Raw genomic sequence first — 10,555 nt, 5'->3', positions numbered from 1 at the left:
ACAAAAAAAAAACATAAATTTTAACACTATATTGCAGATGCTGGATTTAAATCAAACACAACAATAAATTAAGGAGGAGGAAGAATACCAGGACATCGGAAGCAGTCGTGGTGGAATCTCCGTCAACGCGAACCATGCTGCTGGAATCAGAGTAGAACTGGTGAACCAGATTGGGCTGTTGCCGCAGAACTTGGTAGTACTGTCCAACAAAGTAGGAACCCACCTGCACAAATTTAAACATAAAAAAATTACCTTTGCATCGATGAGAAACAAGCGCACACCAAAGACAAAAAAAAGGAAGACGAAAAAGAAAAAGAAAAAGAATAATACCTGGGCAGCACTGACGGAACCAGGGTATGACGACGCCATAGTATGAGTGATGTGTTCAGAGCTAGAATACAGAAACAAACATGCAGCAGCGCCTCTTGTGGTTGCAGATCCAGCGGAAACTGTAAGTGCGCGATAAAACCCTAAATCTCCGTAAAGTAAAAGAAGAAGGTATATAAATATAATATATTATTGTCTATTATTATAATGAAGGAAAAAGGTTTAAGCTGGTACTGTGTTTGGTTTAGTTTAGGGTTTTACTCCAAAACCAAAAACAGGAAGCTCAGCGAGAAGAAAAAGAGGCAGAGGAGCTAAAGATGAATGAGCGACAACAACAACAACAACAACAACAAGTGGAAGTGTTGGAATATTTGAAATAGAATAAATATTAAATAGGGAGAAGTAGATCGGAGATTGAAAGAGCTTGAAACGAAGATGGAGGCAGTGTCGTTACTTTTGCTGAGTTAGTGGAGTCGTGTGAGATTCTCTCTTTTTTTAACATAATCTTACTTCTTATATCTATCGCCAAGGGGTTTCCGCATCGAATCGCATCCCGTTATACAGCTACGGTCAACGGCTAGGATTTGTTCTCGTCGAGGGAGAAAAAATATGTTTGTTTGGCCATCTTTGAATGATATTTTTTTGTGTGTTTGGTAAATTTTTAATAGTAAAAATAAAAACATTAAAAATATAAAAAAATATCTTTTTTAAAAAGAAATTTTAGTCTAAAACCGAACCAACGAACAGAATCAATCGAACCGAGTCTGTATGCTGGACCTTGAACCCAATACTTAGCTTTAAAATTAGCATACAAATAGCATAACTCAGCCTTCTCCCCCTTCTATTCAACACACACGCTGAAGAGAAGAAGAAAACTCAGAACTATATCTCCCATTTCAATTCAAATTTTAAATTTTTGTAATTTTCAATCCGCAACTTCAATTGACGAGTCGTCTGTGACTACGCATTTGTCTTGAAATTTACTTTAAATTCATCGAAACAAAGTGGTAAAAAATTGAATTTCTCACCCAGTTCTCACCCCCCCCCCTTTAATTTCTTGATTTTGGGTATTGAATGTTGAGGAATTTTGGCATTTTTTATGATTTAAGTGTGATCTAACATAGGATTATCATTGGGTTTTGTTTCAAATGTCTGTCGGTAAGATAAGAAATTGCTAACCTTTGTGAATTAGTGACTTAGTGCGCCTTTGTGTTGATTATAGTGATATTTCATGAAATTAGATTGAATTGTGTGAGTTGGAGTCAAATTGGTGGATGTTGGATGCTTGAATTTGAGCCTTGGAAGCTAAAAATTCATTTAGTGAGGATTTCGAAATTTGTAAACTTGAGGAGAGGAGAGGTTTGAGGTGTTTTGAGTTTGGAGAGAAATCAGCCAAAGTATAGTTTTGATTTTTCGTAGTTAATATATAATGTTGCGTGAAAACTTAGGCTAATTGTCCGTAAGATAAGTTGAAATATGTGAATTGTTAATGTTTAATGATTAGTGGTGACATATGTTGAGTTTGGTGGAAAATTATGCATGAAATTGTTGAATAATTAAAGAGTTTGAATGTTGATATATTTATGGAATGATTGAGAGATATGAAAAAGTTGTTAGAGGTTACTGATATTGAAAATTGTAGTGGTTTGATTGAGTACGAATTGAGAACTTTGGTAAAACTAGAAGTTTTGTGTTTTGGGTAAAAACTGAATTTTTGACTAACTTCGACAGGCCATAACTTGACTTCCAGACTTTTCAAATTTTATGAAATTTATTTTGAATGAAAATTGGGTCCATGAAGTTTATAACATTCGAAGAACGGACGAAAAATAATTTTTAACGAAAAAGTTATGTGCGTTTGAAGTTTGGATTTCAAAACAGAATTTTACAGAAAACCAAAAATTTTGGTATGTGTGTCCACACACAGTATCATCCGCACGCACAGACCAGAGCGTTTGGTGAGACTCGTGCGTAGATACGAGGGGTATGCGCACGCACACCCTGAAAGTTCTATAAGTTGTGCGTACGCACACTATGATGCATACACACAAGTTGGGAAATTCGTCTAATGTGTGCGTACGCATAGCAATGATGCGTACGCACGAGCCCTATTTTTCACATAAAATTCTATTTTTTTCACTGTTTGATCTTTTCGGCAAGCTTGTAAACTTTCGTAACACCTATCTAAGGTATGATATCTAGCTTTTAGGCTTTGGAAAGAGAATGAACCTATTACGAGAGTTAGGTTGACATTGAGGGAGATTTGTGAAGTGAATAATTGAACTAATGAGATGTGGCATTGTGATTGTATGAGATATGAATAAGGGTGATGATGATATATGGCGATCATGATTATAATGAGGTTGGAATAAGAAATGAGTATATTGAGTTGTGATTTTGCTTCTGATCTTGAATATGGTTGATCTTGAGTATGTTAAAGATGAGTTTGATGAGGATATTGAATATGTATAATCTATCCCGCTTATGTTGCATCATATTCTCTCTGTTTGTAAAGTGTGTCAAGCACTATAACTCAAGAGTGTGACAGGTACTATATTACAAAAGTGTGACAGGCACTATATCCCAAAAGTGTGGCGGATACTATATTCCAAGAGTGTGGAAGCACTTTATCCTGGGAAGTGTGTCAGGCACTATATCCTATGAGTGTGACGGGCACTTTATCCCAAAAGTGTGAGAACACTTTATTCCGAAAAATGCGGCGGACACTATATCCCAAGTGTGTGGGAACACTTTCTCCCAAAAAATGTGGCGGGCACTATATTTCAAGAGTGTAGCGAGCACTATATCTCAAGAGTGTGACACTACTAGAAATAAGGCTTTTTCAAATGAAAATTTCAGACAAAATTTATTCCGTCCGAATGATTTTTTAATTTCGAATAAATTTGAGACAAATTTTGAACAACTTTTAGTGAAGGAATTGGAAAAAGGTATTCTATCCTAAATTTGTCTAAATTTTGTCCCAAATTTTGGCACCAAATTTTTTTTTGGATGGCGCTAAAATTTTCATATAGATTAGCAACATATTTTGGACAAAAATTAAAATTCATCTATATTCTATCTGGATATGCGTAATAACTTCAGACAGATTTGTAACGCATTTTGAAAAATGTTAATTCTATCCCAAATTTATCTATAATTAGTCTTAAATGCTTTTACTATAGCTAACCCTTCGTGATAGCTAAAATTTTTGCCCCACAAATTTGAGACGAAAATAACATTATTTGTAAATTCCGTTTGAAAGTGCATTAGTTTTCAAACGAATTTCAAATGTTTATTAAAAAATTTTAACATTTAGTATAAAAATATTGTTTATATTTTAAATTAGTCATGATTATAATAATTCAAAATTTAATTTTGTAACAAATTTAATATAAAATGTATCTAAAAGAATCACATATATAAAAATTTAAAAATAAATTATATCCAATCTTCTAAAAAAATAGTAAAAATAAAATATAATAAAAAATTACGTAAAATAAAAAAGTCATAAACTTTTTTCATAAATAAATACATTTCATAGTGCACTTTTTTATACTATTCATTTTGATTTTCATCCTCATTGTTCTCGTCCTCGTCTTCGTCCTTGTCCTCGTCTATGTCTTCGTCCTCATCTCCTAATCATCATCATCATCACCATTATCATCATCATTATTATCTTCATATTTTGTACTCTTGGTATCCAATAAATCAACAATAATATCAATATCATTTAAGATATGATTGTTAGATTGATTTGTGGCATCTTCTTGATATGCAGAATCTTCTGTTGTTTCAATCTCTATCTCACCTCTTGCTTTAATCTTAAATACAAACAGTGACGGACCCAGAAGAATTATGTTAGGGGGGCAAAAATAATATACATTACTATTAAAAGATATATTAATTCAAATTTAAAAAATAAAAATACACATTAATTATTCAAATACAAAAAAAATTACATATAATAAAATAAGACGAAAGATATTTTTTAAGATATTTTTCAAAATATGTTTGTGGAAAATCATGTTCTCTTGGTTGACAAGGACCTTTTTGCAAATAAGCTCGTCTAACTTCATCTCTGTCATTTGGATCATAATTTGAAATTTTGGGTCGTTGTCCAGGATCAGCTACCAGACTTTCCACATTGAATTCTAAGAACTTCTTTTTATTAGAAGAGACTAATGGAGTGACTTCAGATTCTAGTGGTAGCTTTCTTTTGAAATAACTTTCCATTACTATTTCTAAAAATAAAAAATATATATTCTAAATTTGTAAATTTATCAATTCACTTTAAAAATTTATATGCAACATAATTACATATATTAGAATAGAACGAAAGATAAACAAATAAATAATAAGGATCACTAAATTGAGAATAAAATAAAATATATAAATTTATGAAAAGAATAAAAAATTAGATTAATACCTAAACTATAATTACTTGAATTAAAACTTGTAATTGAAAATATCAAAAACAGAAACAATAAAATTAAAAGATACATAGAGTTATATTAAAAAAAATTTAAAATTTACCATTTGATGCAAAGAGGATGACCACTAAAAAAGGAATAAAAAAAGAAGATTGAAAATATGAAACTAAGAAGAGGATTTAAGAGAATAAAGGAGTGGTGACGGCTGAGATTTGAGAATGAAAGAAGACTATATTTGTCCATTTGATTAGATTAATTAATAGTCAAAATGATAGAAAGATAAAGTGATGAATTTGGAATTTTTATTTATTTATAGTGGAATCATTTAAAATTTAAAATGAAGACATATTATCTATGTATATTTAAAAAAAAAAATGGGAGTGGGGGCAAGTGCCCCCTATTGTATCACGTAGGTCCGTGCCTGAATACAAACCATCATTATGCTTTTTCCGGGATATTGGTTATTGGATGAGGTGCAAAATATACTTGGATTACTTTATGTGCAATGATAAGTGGATCTTATTTACCATATCGTCGATTCTTTCGAATCTGTATGATTCCATACTCTTTGTTTACCTTTATTCCTTTGCCAATCGTAGGATCAAACTATTCACATTTAAATAGTTAACTCTTTTTAGTAGTAGTCCAATATACTCAACTTGAATAATTTCATCAAACTGGCCATAGAAATCATTTTCATATTCACCATAACTTGTGCCTTTGACACATATTCCATAATTCTGAGTTGACTTTTTACTTGAGTGAGATAATTGTGTGAAATTTGAAGCTATTGACTTTGTAGATAGGCCAACATTTAACAATTCTCAAAGGACCCATGCCAAAGAATGAATATTCAAATCTGTCACATTATTTAAATGATCATGAACCTATATTAAATAAGAACTAGTAAGTTAGAATACAATATGTCATCTACAAAAAAAATGTGTGTACAACAAGACTATCATGTTATGTTGATTTACATAATTTTTAAACCACTTTATAAAATCTGCTTCAATAAATTGATCTAACTTGTTCATCACTTAAAGTAATATGATCTTGGCATATGAAGTCCACAAAGATCCTATAATACATGAATTTTAAAGAAATTAAAATTATTAATATAAGAAAATATTATTAGCATGTAGGAATATATATATATAAGAAGATAAATACTCACTCAATATATAGCTTAACTTCATCACAATTTATTAGTATATAATTCATGGCTACACTGAATTATTTGTCATCTAAATAACGAGTTTTGTATTCACCAGCCAAACAACCAGGCAAATTAAAATAGACAAAGTTGATTGCATTGAATTATCACCCGCATCATTTTGCTTTGTGTCGATGCTAGTTTGGTTAAAATAGTACTCACAAAAGTGAGAAATCTCCTCAATTAAATATGATTCAATGATAAATCCTTCAACATGTACTTTGTTCTTGACCTTTTTCTTAAGATGATGGAGAAATCTGTCATGAAAAAATTTATAACAAAAATCAAATAACAAACAATTGACTTAATAAAACAATAAAAAAATTAAGAATAAATATAGAGGTGTGACTAAGGTACCTCTCAAAAGGATACATCCATCTATATTGCACAAGACCACCAAGCAATGCTTCAAATGGCAAATGAATAGGTAGATGTTCCATTAAATAAAAAAATTCAAGAGAAAAAATACGTTCTAACTTGCATAGCACAATTGGAATATTTTGTTCAAGCTTATTGAGAACATCTTCTCGTAACAATGTTGAGCACCAATCTCGGAGGAATTGACTTAACTCTATTATTGGCTTCCATATTTGCTCTGGCAATGAACTAAAAGCAATTGGGAGTAAACGTTCTATAAATATATGACAATCGTGACTTTTTGTTCCATATAACTTGCTCTCCTTCATGTCAACACATCTCCCTAAATTTGAAACATATCCATCAGGCATCTTTAACTCTTTCACCCATTCACATATTGCTCTTTTTTGCTGGAGGGTAAATGTGTAGTTTGCTTTGAGTTTTATAATTTTACCTCCACTTTGTTCTGGCAGTTCTAAACTTTTTTGCTTGCAGTATAATGACAGATCCATTCTAGCCTTTGTATTACTTTTAGTCTTCTCTTTGATGTCCATGACAGTATTAAATATATTATCAAATACATTCTTCTCAATATGCATTACATCAAAATTATGACGGATTAAATTATGACGCCAATAAGACAAATCCCAAAATATGCTTCTTTTGGTCCAATTATGCATACTTCCATATCCTTTTATCTCAAGTTGCTTAACATCACTTATCTTATCATAATAGGCACTATATCCTAAGAGTGTGGATGCATGTCAGAGTGACGATATTCGGGTTAGCTATCAGGTGTGTCGGGTTCTGACAAAATAACCGACACATGAGCTCATGGCCAGTAGGACAAGCATGCATCATGTGCATTTATATGTTTTGTTTGAGTTTGTATTTGTTTTGCCTTGCATAATTACTTATCTGTGATTAACTGCTATCTGATTTATTTGCTGTAATTGATATCTATACTTGTGTTTTCCTTGTCTATTTTGCCTGTGTTTGTTTTCTGAGAGATTCCTCATGCCGGCGGAGGTGACGCTGAGAGTTGTTCCACCTAGAGATTGGGAGGTTTCCAGGAGATGAAAAGTGAAGAGATGGATTAGGACAAAAATCACTTAGATAGATTACCAAAATTTCTTGTTTGGTATAATCTTTAAGTTTGATCTGGGATTGTCAGAGTTCTAAAAATGCTTCTATCTTTTTCGATACCTTATATATTATCTATGTGGGTACCTTTATCATATTGAGAACCCTAGTTCTCGTTTCATACATATATTGTTGTTTTCAAATGTAGAACGTGAGACACCACGTTGAGCTTGCTGGAGACTTTTGGGACGCGAAGATCTATCTTTGGGATATTTTGTATTTAGAGTTTTGTATATGTATATAAATAGTATTCTCCACCTTGTATATATTTGTATTTTTTCCCTCCTAGAGGTTGACTTGGAGAAATAGAGTTTATATTATGTGTTTTGTTAAACACTTTTGGAGCTTGTTATTTGTATATATACTCTGGTCGGCCTTTACTTCGCAAGTCAAGTTTGGAGCTTGTTATTTGTATCTTTTGGAATTCTGGTTTTATATATTATCCTTTCCGTTCGATCTTATCTATTCTCATATGTTTATCCGAATGAGTGTGATGCGATTTTTTGTTTCGGTTTTGTTTAGCTCTCTTTGAAGGTTCCTAGCTATATTTTCTTCTGTATATATCTATACATGTATTTTTATTTTAGAGGTCATAATACCATGTCACCTCTTATTTATGACTTAAGCGTAAAGTTTTGTGTGATAGGATGTTACAGTTTATATAAAAATTAACTAAGTCATAAACTATTAGAAACAGTCACGATTCATGAAAAAATAACTTTAATACGTAAACCGCAACAGACTATATCGGTTTACAGAAATATTTAAATTTTTTATCCAAATTTAAATGCATCATAAATTAGGTAAATAATTTTAAATATTAAAATATCAATATTAGAAAAATCTATCCTCTAAGTGAAAAAAAAAAAGAGAGAGAGAGAATCCAATCCTAGAGTTATAAGGAATTATATTATTATAAATACTATTTAAGTCATAATATACTCCATCTTTAATTTTTCAAAGATTGATTTTGATGTTGCCTGGGGTGGTAATGGGTAGGTTGGGATAGGATTTGGAGCCAACCCTAATCCTACCCGCAAGTTGAGATTTTATATAAACTTAACCTATGCTATCTGTGGGTTGAAAATATCTTAACCCTAACCCTACCCGTTATTAACCCGCGGTACCCGATCTTATCCGCGGGTTACAAAATAGATACAACATTATTATATAAGTTAATGATAATTTAAAATAAGACTGATTTTTATGTTAAAAAAGTATTAAATTATCAATTAATGATCTTCTTTTAGTGGTTAAGGATCTTTTGTATTTAGTGAGAGGTCTTTGGTTAAATATCCACTTGAAACATATTTTTTATATAAGTATATAATATATACATATATAGGGTGCGGGTTGGTCGGATAGGATTAAAACTCAACCTGCACCCTACCCAACCCGTACGAGAATCTTATCTGCACTCTATACCCGCTGCAAATCGGATTGACAATCCTACCCGATCGAATAGAATCAGATTAAATACCCACAAATAGAATATATGTTGTCACCCCTAAATGTTGGTATTAAATTTGTACTCCAAACAGTAAAACAATTTTATAGTTGAGATTCATCAATTGACACTACAAACATATAAATATAATGTTATACATTGTTTCAACAATTATATATACACAAACATTTATTCTCCTAATCATTTTATTATACATGTCAATCTGTACAAAACAAAATGTAAAATTTATTTATACATCTTAATCCTATTTTTTTTAAAAAATTAATATAATTTTAGGTAAAAATAACTTTTAACGTTAATGGTAAACTTTTTAAAAAATTGCATATAACACACACACACACACATATGGACCTCACATCTCAACGCAAGCGGGATGAACCACCGTCCTTACGCCACTGCTGCTATCTCGACAGGCGGGATCTAACCGCCGTTGCTACCGAACGCATAACGTCTCAATATTCTCAATTTAAAAATGTTACATCAGTGGTTTTGAAAATTTTTTATTATTTCATGATATCAATAGTTCATCATTTCAAATTCTGAGTCTTCGACTCATCTCAACCATTGTCAATTCACAATTTTCTTTTCGAACTCATTAGTTCATTAGTTTTCAATTTAGATATCTTTCTCCCTTCTCATTCCACCAAACTCATCCTCAATATACCAGAAACCTAAGCCTCTGTTCTCAACTTTTTCAGGTATAACCAAAATAAATCTCCTAGGACCTTTTTTCATATTTTGATACCCAAAAATAAGTCAAAGAGTCTTAAATAGGTGTCACAGAAGTTTACAAGCTTATTTAGAAGGTGAAACAGTTAAAAATAAGAATTAGTTGAAAAACAGGGCATGTGCGTACGTACAGGGGTGTGCGTGCGCACGACCAGGAGAAATTTCAAAATGTGTACGTATGCATAGAGGTGTGCGTATGCACAAGTATAAAAATTTCCAATTCTGTTCGCTCGCACAAGGCGTGCAAACGCCCTCAACAGAATGCACCTTCCAACGTGTGCGTGCATTCTAAAAGTAAGTTTGTAAGGTTTTTGGTAAAAATGGACTTTAGGCCAACTTTGGCGGATCATATATTGAGCTACAGTTTTTGAAACAGAATGATTTTTATATCAAATTAAAGATAATTCAAAGAGCTTTAAAACGGTATAGATTTTGTAGAGAAAGATATGATCGTTGAAAGTTTGGCTCAGAAATCTAAATTCTGTAAAATTACAGAATTTGTGATTTCTAGTTTGTGTGTGCACGCACACATAAACCTGTTACGGTTTATGTGTTAAAATAATTTTTTTTGATATTGCCTCTAGTTGTTTATAAATTTGTCACGTTTTACATAAACATCTGTTCTCTATAGCAGTTTATGTATAAATTTTAAAAATTTTACAGACTATAGCGATTTATATAGATTGGATATAAGATATGAATGTCACCATTTTATAAATGTTATATTTGGATAATTTTAACCTTCACTTTATTTAAATGTATAATTTGTCATTTTATATTTGATAAATTTGAAAAGTTTGTGTTTGAATTTTTGTCTTTTAAAATGTATGTATATTTTTTTAAAAAAATTATCATGAATTTTTTAGAAGTAAAAAGTATAGTATA

At 31.3% G+C, this 10,555-nt stretch overlaps 1 pseudogene; it reads right to left on the bottom strand.

Annotated features, from left to right (window-relative positions):
* Nucleotides 1-825, bottom strand: part of LOC107647841 — a 5,414-nt pseudogene extending 4,589 nt beyond the window's left edge.

This window comes from Arachis ipaensis, chromosome B06 (genome assembly GCF_000816755.2).
Source record: "Arachis ipaensis cultivar K30076 chromosome B06, Araip1.1, whole genome shotgun sequence".
Taxonomy (NCBI): Eukaryota; Viridiplantae; Streptophyta; class Magnoliopsida; order Fabales; family Fabaceae; genus Arachis; species Arachis ipaensis.
Note: the sequence above shows the minus strand (reverse complement) of the source record. Positions and strands in the feature narration are given on the sequence as shown.